Source organism: Acomys minous, assembly GCF_964271855.1.
Source record: "Acomys minous genome assembly, chromosome: 11".
NCBI lineage: Eukaryota > Metazoa > Chordata > Mammalia > Rodentia > Muridae > Acomys > Acomys minous.
Window position 1 is genome coordinate 68,146,229 of NC_140492.1, and position 12,855 is coordinate 68,159,083.

Consider the following 12,855-nt stretch of genomic DNA (forward strand, 5'->3'; position numbering starts at 1 on the left):
TCCTACTACCACTGCTCTCCAATATTCTCCCTAGAATGCTCATTGCTTCAAAGCATCTACCTCCCTGACCTTATCCATCCACTGCCCTCAAACCGGAACCTATAGTAAAGGTTTACATGGCCCTGTTGAATGAGGGAGCTCAAGGGAAGTCTCTGAAGCAAGGTTTCTCAATCTGTATTTCAAAAAATATTTCTTTCCTAGAGTAAGAATAGTTATCTCCAATACTTAACCTCTTTTTATGGACATATGGATTCAAAAATAATTTGTAAACCTTGAGATTTTTTAATGATTACATTTCCAAATTTTCCTACATGACTTTGACCATATATTTTCTCATTTTCCATCCTATCTTATCTCTGAGAGATAAACCAATCCTGTATCCTCTCAACTGCAACAGATTCACATTGATTTCTTAAAATGTTTATTAAAATGTTTATTTATTTTTCTGCTTGTATGTATCTGATGTGTATAGGACAAAGTTAATCTTTTATTATTATTATTATTATTATTATTATTATTATTATTATTATTATTATTATTATTATTGAGTTTTAAAACAAAGCCCAATTCAGAGGAAAAAATGTGCTGCATTGTGTTCTTTTTGACTAACTACCACAAATATGAATAGCCTATTAGGCAAAAAATGTTTTGTACTTTTTAAAAGATTTTTAAAATATTTTACAGTTAACAGAATTAGTGAGAATCTTTGCGCTTTGGCGTGTGTGAAAGGGATCCCAGTGTCAGTGCTAGAACATGTTGGGAATGAAGGTGAATGGTTTTTACCTTTGTTTTTCCATTTATATTGACGTGGTGCTCCAGAAGTTCTCTCGCAATTGCTTGGTTTCCATTGTACACAGCATAGTGGAGGGCCGTATTTCCAAAGAAATCGGCCATGTGTGGATTGGCACCATGCTGCAGCAATAGCGAAACACATTTTGGGTTGTCCATCTCTGCGGCCTGTGGGTTTGATACAAAATCATAGATCTTCAATTCAAAGAAGTCAAGATAACCATTGCTGCAATTGCATTGGACAGTTTCCTGTATTTGAGACACGTGGCTTAGGTGGTGTCCATTAGCCTTCTCATTTTGAGACAGGTCCTTGTGAAGTACCCCAGGCTTGCCTAAATTCAAAGTCCTCTTCCCTCAGTTTTCCTAGTGTGTGAGTGTTAGGGGTGTGCCACAATACCTAGATCCATGCTAGTTACTTGTTTTGGGGAATGGGATGTTTGGCTGGTTCATTGGTGGCATTTTCTTGTTTTTTTCCAATTTGATATAGGCTCCAGCCATCTGAAGAGAGGGAGCATTACTGAAGAATTGATTCTATCAGACTGGCCTGTGGGCAGGTCTGTGGTACGGTTTCTTGATTGAGATGGATGTGGAAAGGGCCAGATTCCTGGGATTGATGGCATGACTGTGCAGTGGTCCTGAGTTGTACAAGGAAGCAAGGTGACCACCCCATGAATCAGCAGCCTTCCCCTATGGTATCTGCTTCAGTTCCTCCCTCTGACTTCTTGACTGAAGCTTTTGCTCTGGTTTCCCTCAGTGATGGACTGTGATGGGGGAAATGCAAGCCTAATAAACATTTGCTTCCCTGAATTGGTTTTGTCAACAGAAGGCAAACAAGGACAAGATCTAATGCATTTCATACTGAAACTCCTGTCCAATCACTACCTTAATCAAGGGTGTGCAGCCTTCGTCATCCTGGACATTAATATTACTGTTGTTTTCTATGAGCACCTTTACTGTATATGTCTGGTTAGCAGCACACGCATAGTGCAGTGAAGTCCTAGAAATCAAAAGGACATTTTAGGAAGTCATGGAGTACGAAGGCAAAGTATAGTCAACTGTAAATACTATATACTAAGTAATTCATTTCCTTCTGAAATGAGAGATTCAACTGCAATGTCCTTATTTATTTTTGTCTCTGCTCCAGTGTTTGTCTTCTGTACTAGGGAAACAGTGCATGGCTGCCCAGTTCAAGGCAATCAATATATCATAAGCTTCATCACTGCTCAGAGAAGCCTGTCTAGAAAACAGGAGAGCACCCAGTGACTTAAAGAGGCTTAGATTTGAATTCTTCTCTGTTCTATTACCTACTAGCTACTTCTTGGCTCTCTAGTATCTCCACAACTGAAATTCTTCATCCACTGCTCGGGGATTAAACAGTAGCTGTCTTGAATGGCTCTACTCTGATGCTTCAGTTCAAGCCTGCAGACAGCATGCACAAGTGTTTCCAGCACCTACCAGCTCAGCATTTGGTGGATAAAGATAATGATTCCTCTTCCTGCTGCTATCTAACACAATGTCTCAATGACAGACAGAATTCTACCTAATGTACAGATCCAGGTTGTTATTCAAATATGGTCAGTATTTTTAAAATTCTATTGCTCAGGCGGCCTTGAACTTGGTAGTCCTCCTAACTCATCCTCCTGGCAGTTAGGGTGGCACACCAGTACCAAGGTGACTATATTACTCTTACATTTTAGCATCTCTGGCATTGGAATGCCACTTGTAACTCATGATATTCTATAACTATAATTAGTAATAATTTTAACTTTGTCACTATACAAAATATAAGGCTGTCATTCAGTCCACTGTCTGTTACATTAAACGATATATGACAGAATCCACAGGCTCATGGAAAATCATGTAACTACGGACATTTTAACCAATGAAACTCAATGGGCAATGAGGTTTAGAATAGCAATAACAAAAAACTAACTTCTAAACTTTGTCACTAATACTTTGATTATTTATAAATTTCTTAATGCCTAGGAGGAAACTTTCTGTCTTGCTGCCAACAGCAAATAACCTTTCATCAGCTTATAGATTCAGTGTTCATGATAGTCCAGGCTAAAATATGTGGTAAAACACACCATCTTTGGTTGCATTATAGTCATTTATGCATCCCTGGATTCATAACAAAGTCAGTCAAATGTCTGTATGAGGACTTAACCCATGGCATTGTAGCTCCCTCGCTTTGATTTTCAAGTAGTTTTAAGCCAAAAACCCTAGTTCAATGAGCATTGTCAATTTTATTCAACATGAAAAGCTACAGAATGCAAACACTTAATATTTCTAAAACTTAATATCACACTTCAAAGGCTATCATACATGAAATGAAATGTGACATAGTTTTAAGTTATGTGATCAGATTTATAGTCTGAGATATAATTTAACTAAAAAACAACCTTATGCTTAAATACTTTTTACAACACTCTGCCTTTAGAACACATTTTTGGTTTTGTTCTTTTATTTTGTTGATAGGGGATAAATTTTTCTGTTAAAAATTAGGGCAAGTTTTAATTTTCTTAACTTCTTGTGTGTGCAAGGAATTAAAAGGTTTAAAAGAGGAAGAATCCCCAAAGACATTGAACGTGTATACTGTACATTAGATCTCTAAGTAACATATAGGGAATAAATAGATTACCAGAATGGATAAACATAGTTGGAAAATCAAATGTTGTTTTTTTAAAGAAACAGTTATGAAAGAAGGGAGCTTTTAAACAATAAATAATTCTTCTTTATTTGTATGCAGATTCAATTTGAAGACTGAGAAGTCTCACAGACCCAGACTAACGAGTACAGAAGCACAGGGAGTATTGAAAGTGTCGCACTGAGTGACACTGGTGCCCTTGATAATCCAGGGTGAAATAGGAAGAGGAGAGGGTTGAGGCAGTGACTAAGTTGGTAAAGTGCTTGTCCTCTAATCCTGCGCTGCTGAGTTCAGAACCCCAGCCCCTGGAGAAACTAGTTATGGCAGTAAAGACAGGCGAATCCAAGAGCTTGCTTTGCTGCAGGTCTGGGTGAATTCAGTAAGCTCCCACACAGTAAATCATACACGGTGGAGATGTGGGTGAGTGAAAGAATCTCTCTTAAAAACTGAGGTCCAGGGACCACAGGGAACTCAGCAGGGAACCACAAGGAGACCTGACTTTTTGACTTTGATCTGCAGAAACCACAAGGCAGAACAGACCTGCCATGTGGAGTTGCCCACCAACCTCCAGGCCCTTACCTGTACATGCGTGGGGCACATAGTCACACAGCTGTGCATGGGAGCACATACACACCTGCTCACAGGCACACAAAGATTTTTTAAAGAGGTGAAAATCAATAAAGACTTCAACGTCTAGTGTTCACACCTGTACCTTAACACAGGGACAAACATCCTACACACTTAGGGGTGTGTGATAAACAGAGTCATCTTCCCTGTTAAAAATGTCCTCATAAGAGGCCTCAGCACACATTGGTCACAGTGACGTAGGATGGCTTTTCGTAACTTTTCTTTGTAGCTGTAACATGGGTAACACATTCAAAATTATATCTCATGGTGCATTTTCCTGCAATTTATATAAATTGTTATTTAAAAAATACATGTTAAGAGCTGGAGTCATAGGTTGCTGGTCAACAGCTCTAGTTTTTCTCGTCGAGGATCTTTGTTTAATGCTGATCACACACATGGCAAGTCACAACCATTCTTAACTCCAGAGGATTCAGCATCCTCTTCTGACATATGTGGTCCATAAAAATTACATGCAAGAAAAGACATACAAAAATCTAAAAAAATCTGTAACTATATACTATAATATATTATTAAGTAAGTAAAGTTAAATCCATATTGTCTTATTAGCTTAATCCCTTTAAGCGTCCAATAAACTCCTGTAAAATAGGCATTGTATAAGGAATCCAGCCAGCAACTAGAGTTTATTGTTTTTGCTTCCTCTAAATAAGGTCTAAGACCTGGATGCTACCAAAGAGTTCAAGTCCCAGATTCTTAGGGTCCTAAAGCCAGCAGAAAGCACAGCAGGCTTAGTGAAAAGAGAAGTAAAGCCTACCCTCTCCCCTTGTCTAAGCAAGAAGCACTGGAAGGTGGTGCATCTCCCTGATGGTCCCTAGCAGTCTCTGTCCCTGCTGCTCATCTCCTCTCCCAGGCCGTGTTACCTGTTCCTCCAGTCAGATTCGTCCACATGATGGCCACGGGAGTGGATGAAGTCCTGTACTAAGAGCCAATCACCCATGCTGGCAGCCATTTGGAACTGAGCCACAGGTACATATTGGTTGAGGTCGTAAGGCCATACATCTGGGTATTCAAGGCATCCATAGCCCAGACAGCACGCCCACAAGCGGGAGTACCAGTGTGCCTGCTCTGAGGCCTCATGTTTGGTGGTGTCTTCCTGCATCATGGAGGCCCAGGGCCACTCAGGCCCTTGCTGCCTTCCTTGCCCCTCCCCCTCCCTTCCTGCCACCCACTTCCTCCCAAATCCCAACTCTAAACCTTAAAAACACAGACAAATATCGCCACCACGCCACAGTCCCAGGAGCGAGCTTCCTGCCAGGGCAGGTGTGTAATTCAGTTAAAGCAGAATGCGTTTTTGTCGCCTAGCAACTAGGAAGCATGGTTGCATGCGAGTGCATGCGCTCCAAACTCCGTGCCCCACATGCCTACCTCAGACTCCAGGAACAGGAGCGAGCCTCCTGCCAGGGCAGGTGGGTAATTCAGTTAAAGCAGAATGCGTTTTCGTCGCCTAGCAACTAGGAAGCATGGTTGCCTGCCAGTGCACGCGCTCAAAACGCCATGCCACACATGCCTACCTCAGACTCCAGTAACAGGAACCTGGCGGACTTTGCACAATTTACATGAATACCCTGTCAATCGCAGCTCTGGAGCAGACCTACCCTGTCTGGCCTCCGAAGGCCAGTGATGCGAGCTGGACGATGGTTCAGATCCTGCACAGCTCTGGTGTTGTCACCAGCTCAAGAAACCCAGTCATCACATTCTCTGAGGCCCTGAGGTTGGACCCTGGGAAGGGCCCTTAGCCTGATGGATGCTGATCTGTTATTTAGACTGCTTGCATTCTTTTCTTTCCATCTTTTAGCATTTTATATTGTTGCCCATCAGTCAGACTCCTAAGTCATTCCTCTCCCCTAAAGCTACAGTGTGTGTGGTTCCTTGTTTAATTTGATGTTCTTAGATTCCTAGATAGATAAAGATGACAAAACATGATTTTGATATCTGTAGTCTTTTCTAGTGCTTAATTAAAACTTTGTGTTGTGCAACTATTGGATATGTCCGTCATTTTTTTTAAACTCGGCAAGCTCAGACATGACACTTCTGCCCTAAAATTCTCCCCTAATGCGTTCTCTCTTTGTGGGTGATATTTTAAAGGGTATTTAAAATTAGGCACTAGGGGCTGGAGAGATGGCTCAGAGGTTAAGAGCACTGACTGCTCTTCCAAAGGTCATGAGTTCAATTCCTAGCAACCACATGTTGGATCACAACCATTTGTAATGAGATTTGTATGCATAATAAATAAATAAATCTTTTTAAAAAATTAGGCACTATACAGAAATACAATGGATATTCCTGCCCTGATCTCATATCCGGAACTACTGCCGAGGAATTTTCTGAATAGCAGGTTCAAAGCCCAGTCTACCAGATCCTCCTCGGTGGTGACTGAAAATGCAAGAGAGGAAAACACAGCTGTTGTCTCAGCGTTTACTATCCACAACTCTTGGAGTCTGAAGCTCTTGGCTGTAGTCAGGGAGTTAGGGAACTGAGTAAACAATTGTCTTTCTATGAGTTTGTCACAGCTTGTGAGTTATAAGGACTCAGTGTTACACAGAAATACTTCTTGGTCGCAAAACCATCCAGGTGGTGATTTCAACGTATCTTCATGAAGAAATGTTTCAAAAGAAACTTGAAATAAAAAAAATCTGGTGGCTTCTGAGAGGTCTGGAGAGGGATGCTTAGAGGCAGAAATCAACTTCATGGTCTACCAAAGCAAACACATGGGTTAGAGTATCTGTCTCAAGCCAATGCCAACAAACTGATGACAGAGACATGGTTAAGTTGCTCTAAGAGTATGAAGAAGGAAGGAAGGAAGAATACCAACTTCATGAGAGTGTAACTGAAACAATATCACTTACTGCAGCCACCAAAACAAATTGTGTGGGAGAACCACAGCCTCCCTTCTCCCTCTGCGTGTGTGTGTCAGGGGGGAGTGGGAGCTGTGGTTCTAACTGGAATAAACTCTCTCCATGTCTTCAACCTAAGAAAATATTTCAAGAAAATCAGTGACCAATCACAATCTTGAAACACAAATGTAATTTTTATGAGATCTTCCAGTAAGGTATATTAAGAAGTCATAATAGGAATTCAAATTTTATGTGAATGTTAAAGGTTTTTTTTACATTTCCCAGTGGAGCAATATCTGAAAAAGAGCTAAAATCAAAAGGTGAGCGAGTCTGTCCAGGCCTTGCAGGTGAGATGCTGGATGAGCATTGCTCTCAGGTGCTCTGTTCTTGGTGACAAAGAAGAGTTAGATGATGCTTTATACTCAAAATAAACATTAATTGCATCAAAGGCAAACTATAGTTATTTTCTTCCTTAATTTGTGTCTTTTTTTTGTTTTTTTGTTTTTTAAAATCTTTTTTCTTCCTTTATTAATTTATTCTTGTTATATCTCAATGGTTATCCCATCCCTTGTATCCTCCCATTCTTCCCTCCCTCCTCTTTTCCCCTTATTCCCCTTCCCTATGACTGTTCCTGAGGGGGATTACCTTCCCCTGTATATGCTCATAGGGTATCAAGTCTCTTCTTGGTAACCTGCTGTCCTTCCTCTGAGTGCCACCAGGTCTCCCCCTCCAGGGGACATGGTCAAAGGTGAGGCACCAGAGTATGTGAGAAAGTAATACTTAATTTGTGTCTTAACATATCTGGAATGCAGGCTTCCTTAAGAATCTCAAATCTGAATCTACATTGTCTGAAAAAAACTTGGTCTGATTTAAGTATATATGTGATACATCTGCGTAGATTAGATGTAGACCTTGTGCCTCTTAGCTTGTATGTTTCCTCTGCAATTGCAAGTCACAGTTGCTAGAGAATGGACTTTTCTTTCAGATTTCTAACAGTGCTTCATATTTTGCATGTGAACATCATTAGATGGTCCAATGACACTAAAGTCTTTTATGTTACAAAAAAGAACCAATACCATTCTCTTGAATTTGCTCATTTCATTAATACTGTAACAAACATCTTCCTACATTTAGTCTATTTTAGACAGTATTTTTACCCTTATTTATTTTTTACTTTAATTATCTGCATTTAATGTGTCTATTCTGTGCCACAGTATTTTATGCTACACTCACAATAATTTTTAATTAATTAATCCTTTTTATGCAGTTTTTCTAGAGATTGAAAGGGGACTTTGTGTTCTTTCTAGGCATTTGCTTTCTTCCTATTAGTGTTATTTCAAACACAGTTGTTAGGTTTAATTTTTTAATTAGCAGAAGATATGATAATACTTTCTTTAATGCTACAAAAGTAATATTAGAACAATAGACCAGAGCAGGAGGAAGATACAAATAATGACAGCATTCTTTTGTACACCGAACTGAATGTACCATGCTGAATCACTGAGTCTCTATATGTTCTGTAACAATGGAAGCAACACCCTCAAGAGTATATACTTTAAGAACTCTCATCACATGTCTTTCACACATATATGGCCCTGGAAACCACACTAGGTAGTGAGTACTCAAGAACCTAGATGAATCCAAGAGATCTTCTCATAAGAGATGAGTCAGAGATGAGTCAATTGTACTGTAATATGGGTGACTTCCTTCAGTATCATTTCATTATGAAATTGTGGAATTTCTTTTTGAGGTAATGAGCATTGACGAAACACTTCAGATAAGTTATGCATATACTCTACCACCTCCATTCTTAGCCCAAAGTGGAAGAAATGTTCTACTAGTGTCATAGGAAAACACACAATATTCCAATCCATGTTAGCATACGTCAAGTGGAGCAATATACTTTTCTCTGTTTGTGAGAATAGTTTGGCCTCTAGTGAAAGCTTGAGTAAATAAACAGTTTGATGCTTAAACAAGTAAAAAACAAGCTTTATATCATAGAGTACTCCTTGAGACCTGTCTGCCTTGTCCCAAGTTCTGCGATCTGCTGGTCTCTCACTAGAGATACAGCTCAGGTTGCACAACCACCAAAGTAGAGATCTGTAATATTAATAGAGGCTCATCCTGAGCATCTTACACTGCACATGACCAAGAGACCAGGCATGGAACTGAGGGGCTTCTTAGCATCATCCCCAGAAGGGTACAAGATAGTGAGCATACTGTCTGTCCTGAGATTGCAGCAATGGCACCTGAAAATTCCCCAAAATGTCTTTACTCCTTCTCTGCCTCAGTCATGTTTCATTATGCTATAAAGAACAGTCACCATAGTTATAGATTCCTTATGCCAGAGGCTTTTCACCGAGGTGGAAGTATTTCAAACCAACACCTAAAGAAGATGCTCTGCTTCTTTACAAAGCATGCAGAAGCACACTAGCTGGGAACACTCCCTGCCCCACTAGTTCTTAGAGAAAGACAACAAGGCCATTTCTAACAGGCAATCGCTTTCTGCCTGAGAGTGTCCTATGAAGATATCGCTATACTTGAAGTTTCAGTTGCAGGTAGTACTGCGTGATTAGTGTCTTTTTTGTTTTTATGTCACCAGTGCAGATGACACTACAAAGAAAAAAGATACATTCACTAAGGTAGGTCTTTATGGATTTAGAATACATCAAATGACCACAGAACGTGAAGACAGGAAATGTCCACCTGCTGAGTATGCTCAGAGATAGAAGTCCTAATGCTTGATCTGTCTTATAGTTTCTATAATGTAGAGAAATGCAGTTTTAGCCTGAAAATTGTATCTTTGAAAATTGGTCTCTACCAGTTTTAATGCCTGTCTACTGATTTCAAAATACCACATGTCTGTCTGCTTGGGCACATGAACTTCTGCACATCAGTCTCACACATACCAACTGTAATTGGACTCTCCCTAGCCTATCCAAGAGCTTCTATGGATTCCAGCTGTGAACCATGACCTCCATGGGAAGATATCTCTAGAGGATTTCCTTCCTACTTTACCACCTATACATGACCTGGATCGTTCTAAATTATATGATAGTGTTACAGAAAGACAGCATTGTTTCTTTTCTTCCTGGACACTGCATTCAAATGAAAAGACCCCTTACATACTGTGTGGCACCTTTCTCTGTTTTATGAGATGATTCATGCCACAGTCCCCCAGTTGGACCTCCCATTGATGGTTGTCCCCTAAGTTGATGTGTTTTTAGTAACAATAATTTTCCTGAATCCCAAGTAGGACCTATGGATTTAAGAGAAGGAAGCCCCATCATGGCTCCTCATCACCTATGCATAAAACAGCATTTTCCTTTCATGCCAAGTCTAAAGAGCCTGATGTATACTTAACTTCTTCGAGTGTCACAATCATCTTATCACTAAGATAGCAAGAAGTCACTTATGCTGCTGTAAGGCACAAATGACATCATCCACAACTATGTGTTTTATGGTCTAAAACCAATATTTGAGCTTTTAAGAGGAACAGGTCTTGCACCAGAAAAAGCAAAATTCTGGAAGATACTGGCAGAGCCTGTCTCAGCAGTTCCTCGTATAGTGTCTTTGTTTCCCCAAATTCAGTTTAATGAGTTAAGAGACTTGATATTTTCCAAAGTCAGGTTACTTTTTCTCTTGGGAGATCTCCTTCTGCTGGATTTGTTTTCTGGCTTCAGGTGTTTCATTGGTCCTGTGGTCTCTCAATGTCCTTGTTGGCTGCCTCAACAACTCAAATTAGTTCTTAATTCCCAAACACCAAAATGGATCCATAGACCTCCAAGGACAAGAGGAGAGTCTCAGATGTCCTTCTCTGTCATGCTAATGAGGAAACATCAGAAGGCAGGGGACAGGTTGGAGGACAGGAGATCAAAGGGAGTACATGCCATCTGTTGATCCCATGGCAATCAACCCCAGTCAGAGCCCCAGAGGCCCAGGCCTGACTGAAACCCTTCTTGTTTTGCAAATTACTTTTATAGCTAGAGGGTCCTGAGGGTACATGACAATGATGGAGACCACTGACTCTTTCATACTTAGAAAAGCTGAGTCCAAAAGTCCAAGTCCAAGAGCCACAGGGCAGGGTGTTGCTAAGAGACAGAAAGGCTAGAACTGGAACTGCAGACTCTCTGATCCAAAGACAAACACAGGCAGAGATGGCCAATTGACAATGTCTGGGGTCCTTCCCAGTCAGGACTTACCTATAGCAGTCTGTCTGCTTGTCCTGCTCCTGAGCTTCTCTGTGGCCTCACTGTACTCATTTCCCAGGTTTGCAGGTCCTACATGACCTGCTCATGATCCATCTTCAGAAAAGATTTCGCCTGTGGTAGGTCCTGGCCCCAGGAACAAAGAACCTCATGGTCACAGGCCTCAAGGATCATAACAATTCAGGGAGTATGCTACCCTTCCACAGACCAGTGGAGGCGCTATCATGGATCCTATGTGCTGGATCACCCTAGTCCTTATTAAATGTGCTCTTTTGGCTATAGACCAGCAGAGGTAGGAATTCCAGAATTGGACAGGGCTTCCTGATCTTCTGCAGTAAGCCTGGAGGGCAGTTGATAAGTTCTCCGGAGACTATGCCATAGGTCTGGGCCCACCAGAAACTGTGATGACATTTCTCTTGTCTTCATAACAGAGACTTAAAAACCTAGTGCCTATTACTGCATGGATGGCAAAGCACATAGTCTGAATTTCTGGGTAATGAGACCCAACATCAGGACAGCTTTAGAAACTCCCCTAGGAAATCTTGGGTAGAAATCTTTCTCCTCACATATAAATTCACTCGTCCACTGGATTCCTTTCCCAGATTATTTGTAGTATTTTTAATTCCTAAGTGTTTTTCTACTTTCTTTCACTGTGGTTTTAGAGGTCAAACTTAGGGATTCATATACACCAAGTATTTACCACATAGCTGCCTACCTTGTCCACAAAAAGAGGGTTTCATGAGTAAACACTTTAGTTATTTCTTTCACTCATGTGGTCATTGAGATATCTACAATAAATCACTGTCACATACTACTTGCCACACATTAATGGCTCCCATTCCCTCATTACCTGTGACCTGCACATGGGTTTCCTTACACAGCTAAAGGTACAGTGGTAGGGGGTGAGCAGAGGATGAGGTGGAAGGTCCCCACCCTGACTCTTACTTGCTGAATACATGCCATGAGGGAAATCTTACTTTCAGTCCTGAGTCTAACTATCCATTCTTTTTTTTCCTCCTTTATTAATTTATTCTTGTTACATCTCAATGGTTATCCCATCCCTTGTATCGTCCCATTCTTCCCTCCCTCCCAATTTCCCCTTATTCCCCTCCCCTATGACTGTTTCCCTAGGGGGATTACCTCCCCCTCTATATGATCATAGGGTATCAAGTCTCTTCTTGGTAACCTGCTGTCCTTCCTCTGACTGCCACCAGGTCTCCCCATCCAGGGGACATGGTCAAAGGTGAGGCACCAGAGTATGTGAGAAAGTAATATCCCACTCTCCACTCTACTGTGGAGAATGTTCTGTCCATTGGCTAGATCTAGGTAGGGGCTTAAGGTTTACCGCCTGTACTGTCCTGGCTGGTGTCTTAGTTTGAGCGGGATCCCTGAACCCAAATCTGCCTATCATAAAGTTCTACTTGTAGGATTCTAGGACCCTCTGGGTCCTTCTACTTTGCCTTTCTCCCATTATTCTCTCATCTAGAGTCCCACTAGAATGTCCTCTCCTCTGTCGCAGTTTCCTGGTAATTGAAGGCTTTCGTGGGACTTGCCGGTTGGGCTAATATGCAGATATAAGTGAGTATATACCATTTGAGTCTTTCTGCTTCTGGGTTAACTCACTCATTATAATCATTTCTAGCTCAATCCATTTATCCACAAATTTCGGGAATTCCTTGTTTTTAATAGCTGAATAGTATTCCATAGTGTATATGTACCACAGTTTCTTTAT

At 40.9% G+C, this 12,855-nt stretch overlaps 1 protein-coding gene and 1 long non-coding RNA gene across 2 annotated transcripts in view; both read right to left on the reverse strand.

Annotated features, from left to right (window-relative positions):
* The window catches only part of LOC311608241 (putative ankyrin repeat domain-containing protein 26-like protein), a 149,904-nt gene that overhangs the window by 365 nt on the left and 136,684 nt on the right, over window positions 1–12,855 (reverse strand). The window lies entirely within an intron of this gene.
* Window positions 813–5,524, reverse strand: LOC311608758. The gene is made up of 3 exons (XR_014783144.1): window positions 5,447–5,524; window positions 1,672–1,786; window positions 813–957 (listed from the first exon to the last, which is right to left on the reverse strand). It is a non-coding gene; the product is annotated as an uncharacterized lncRNA (long non-coding RNA).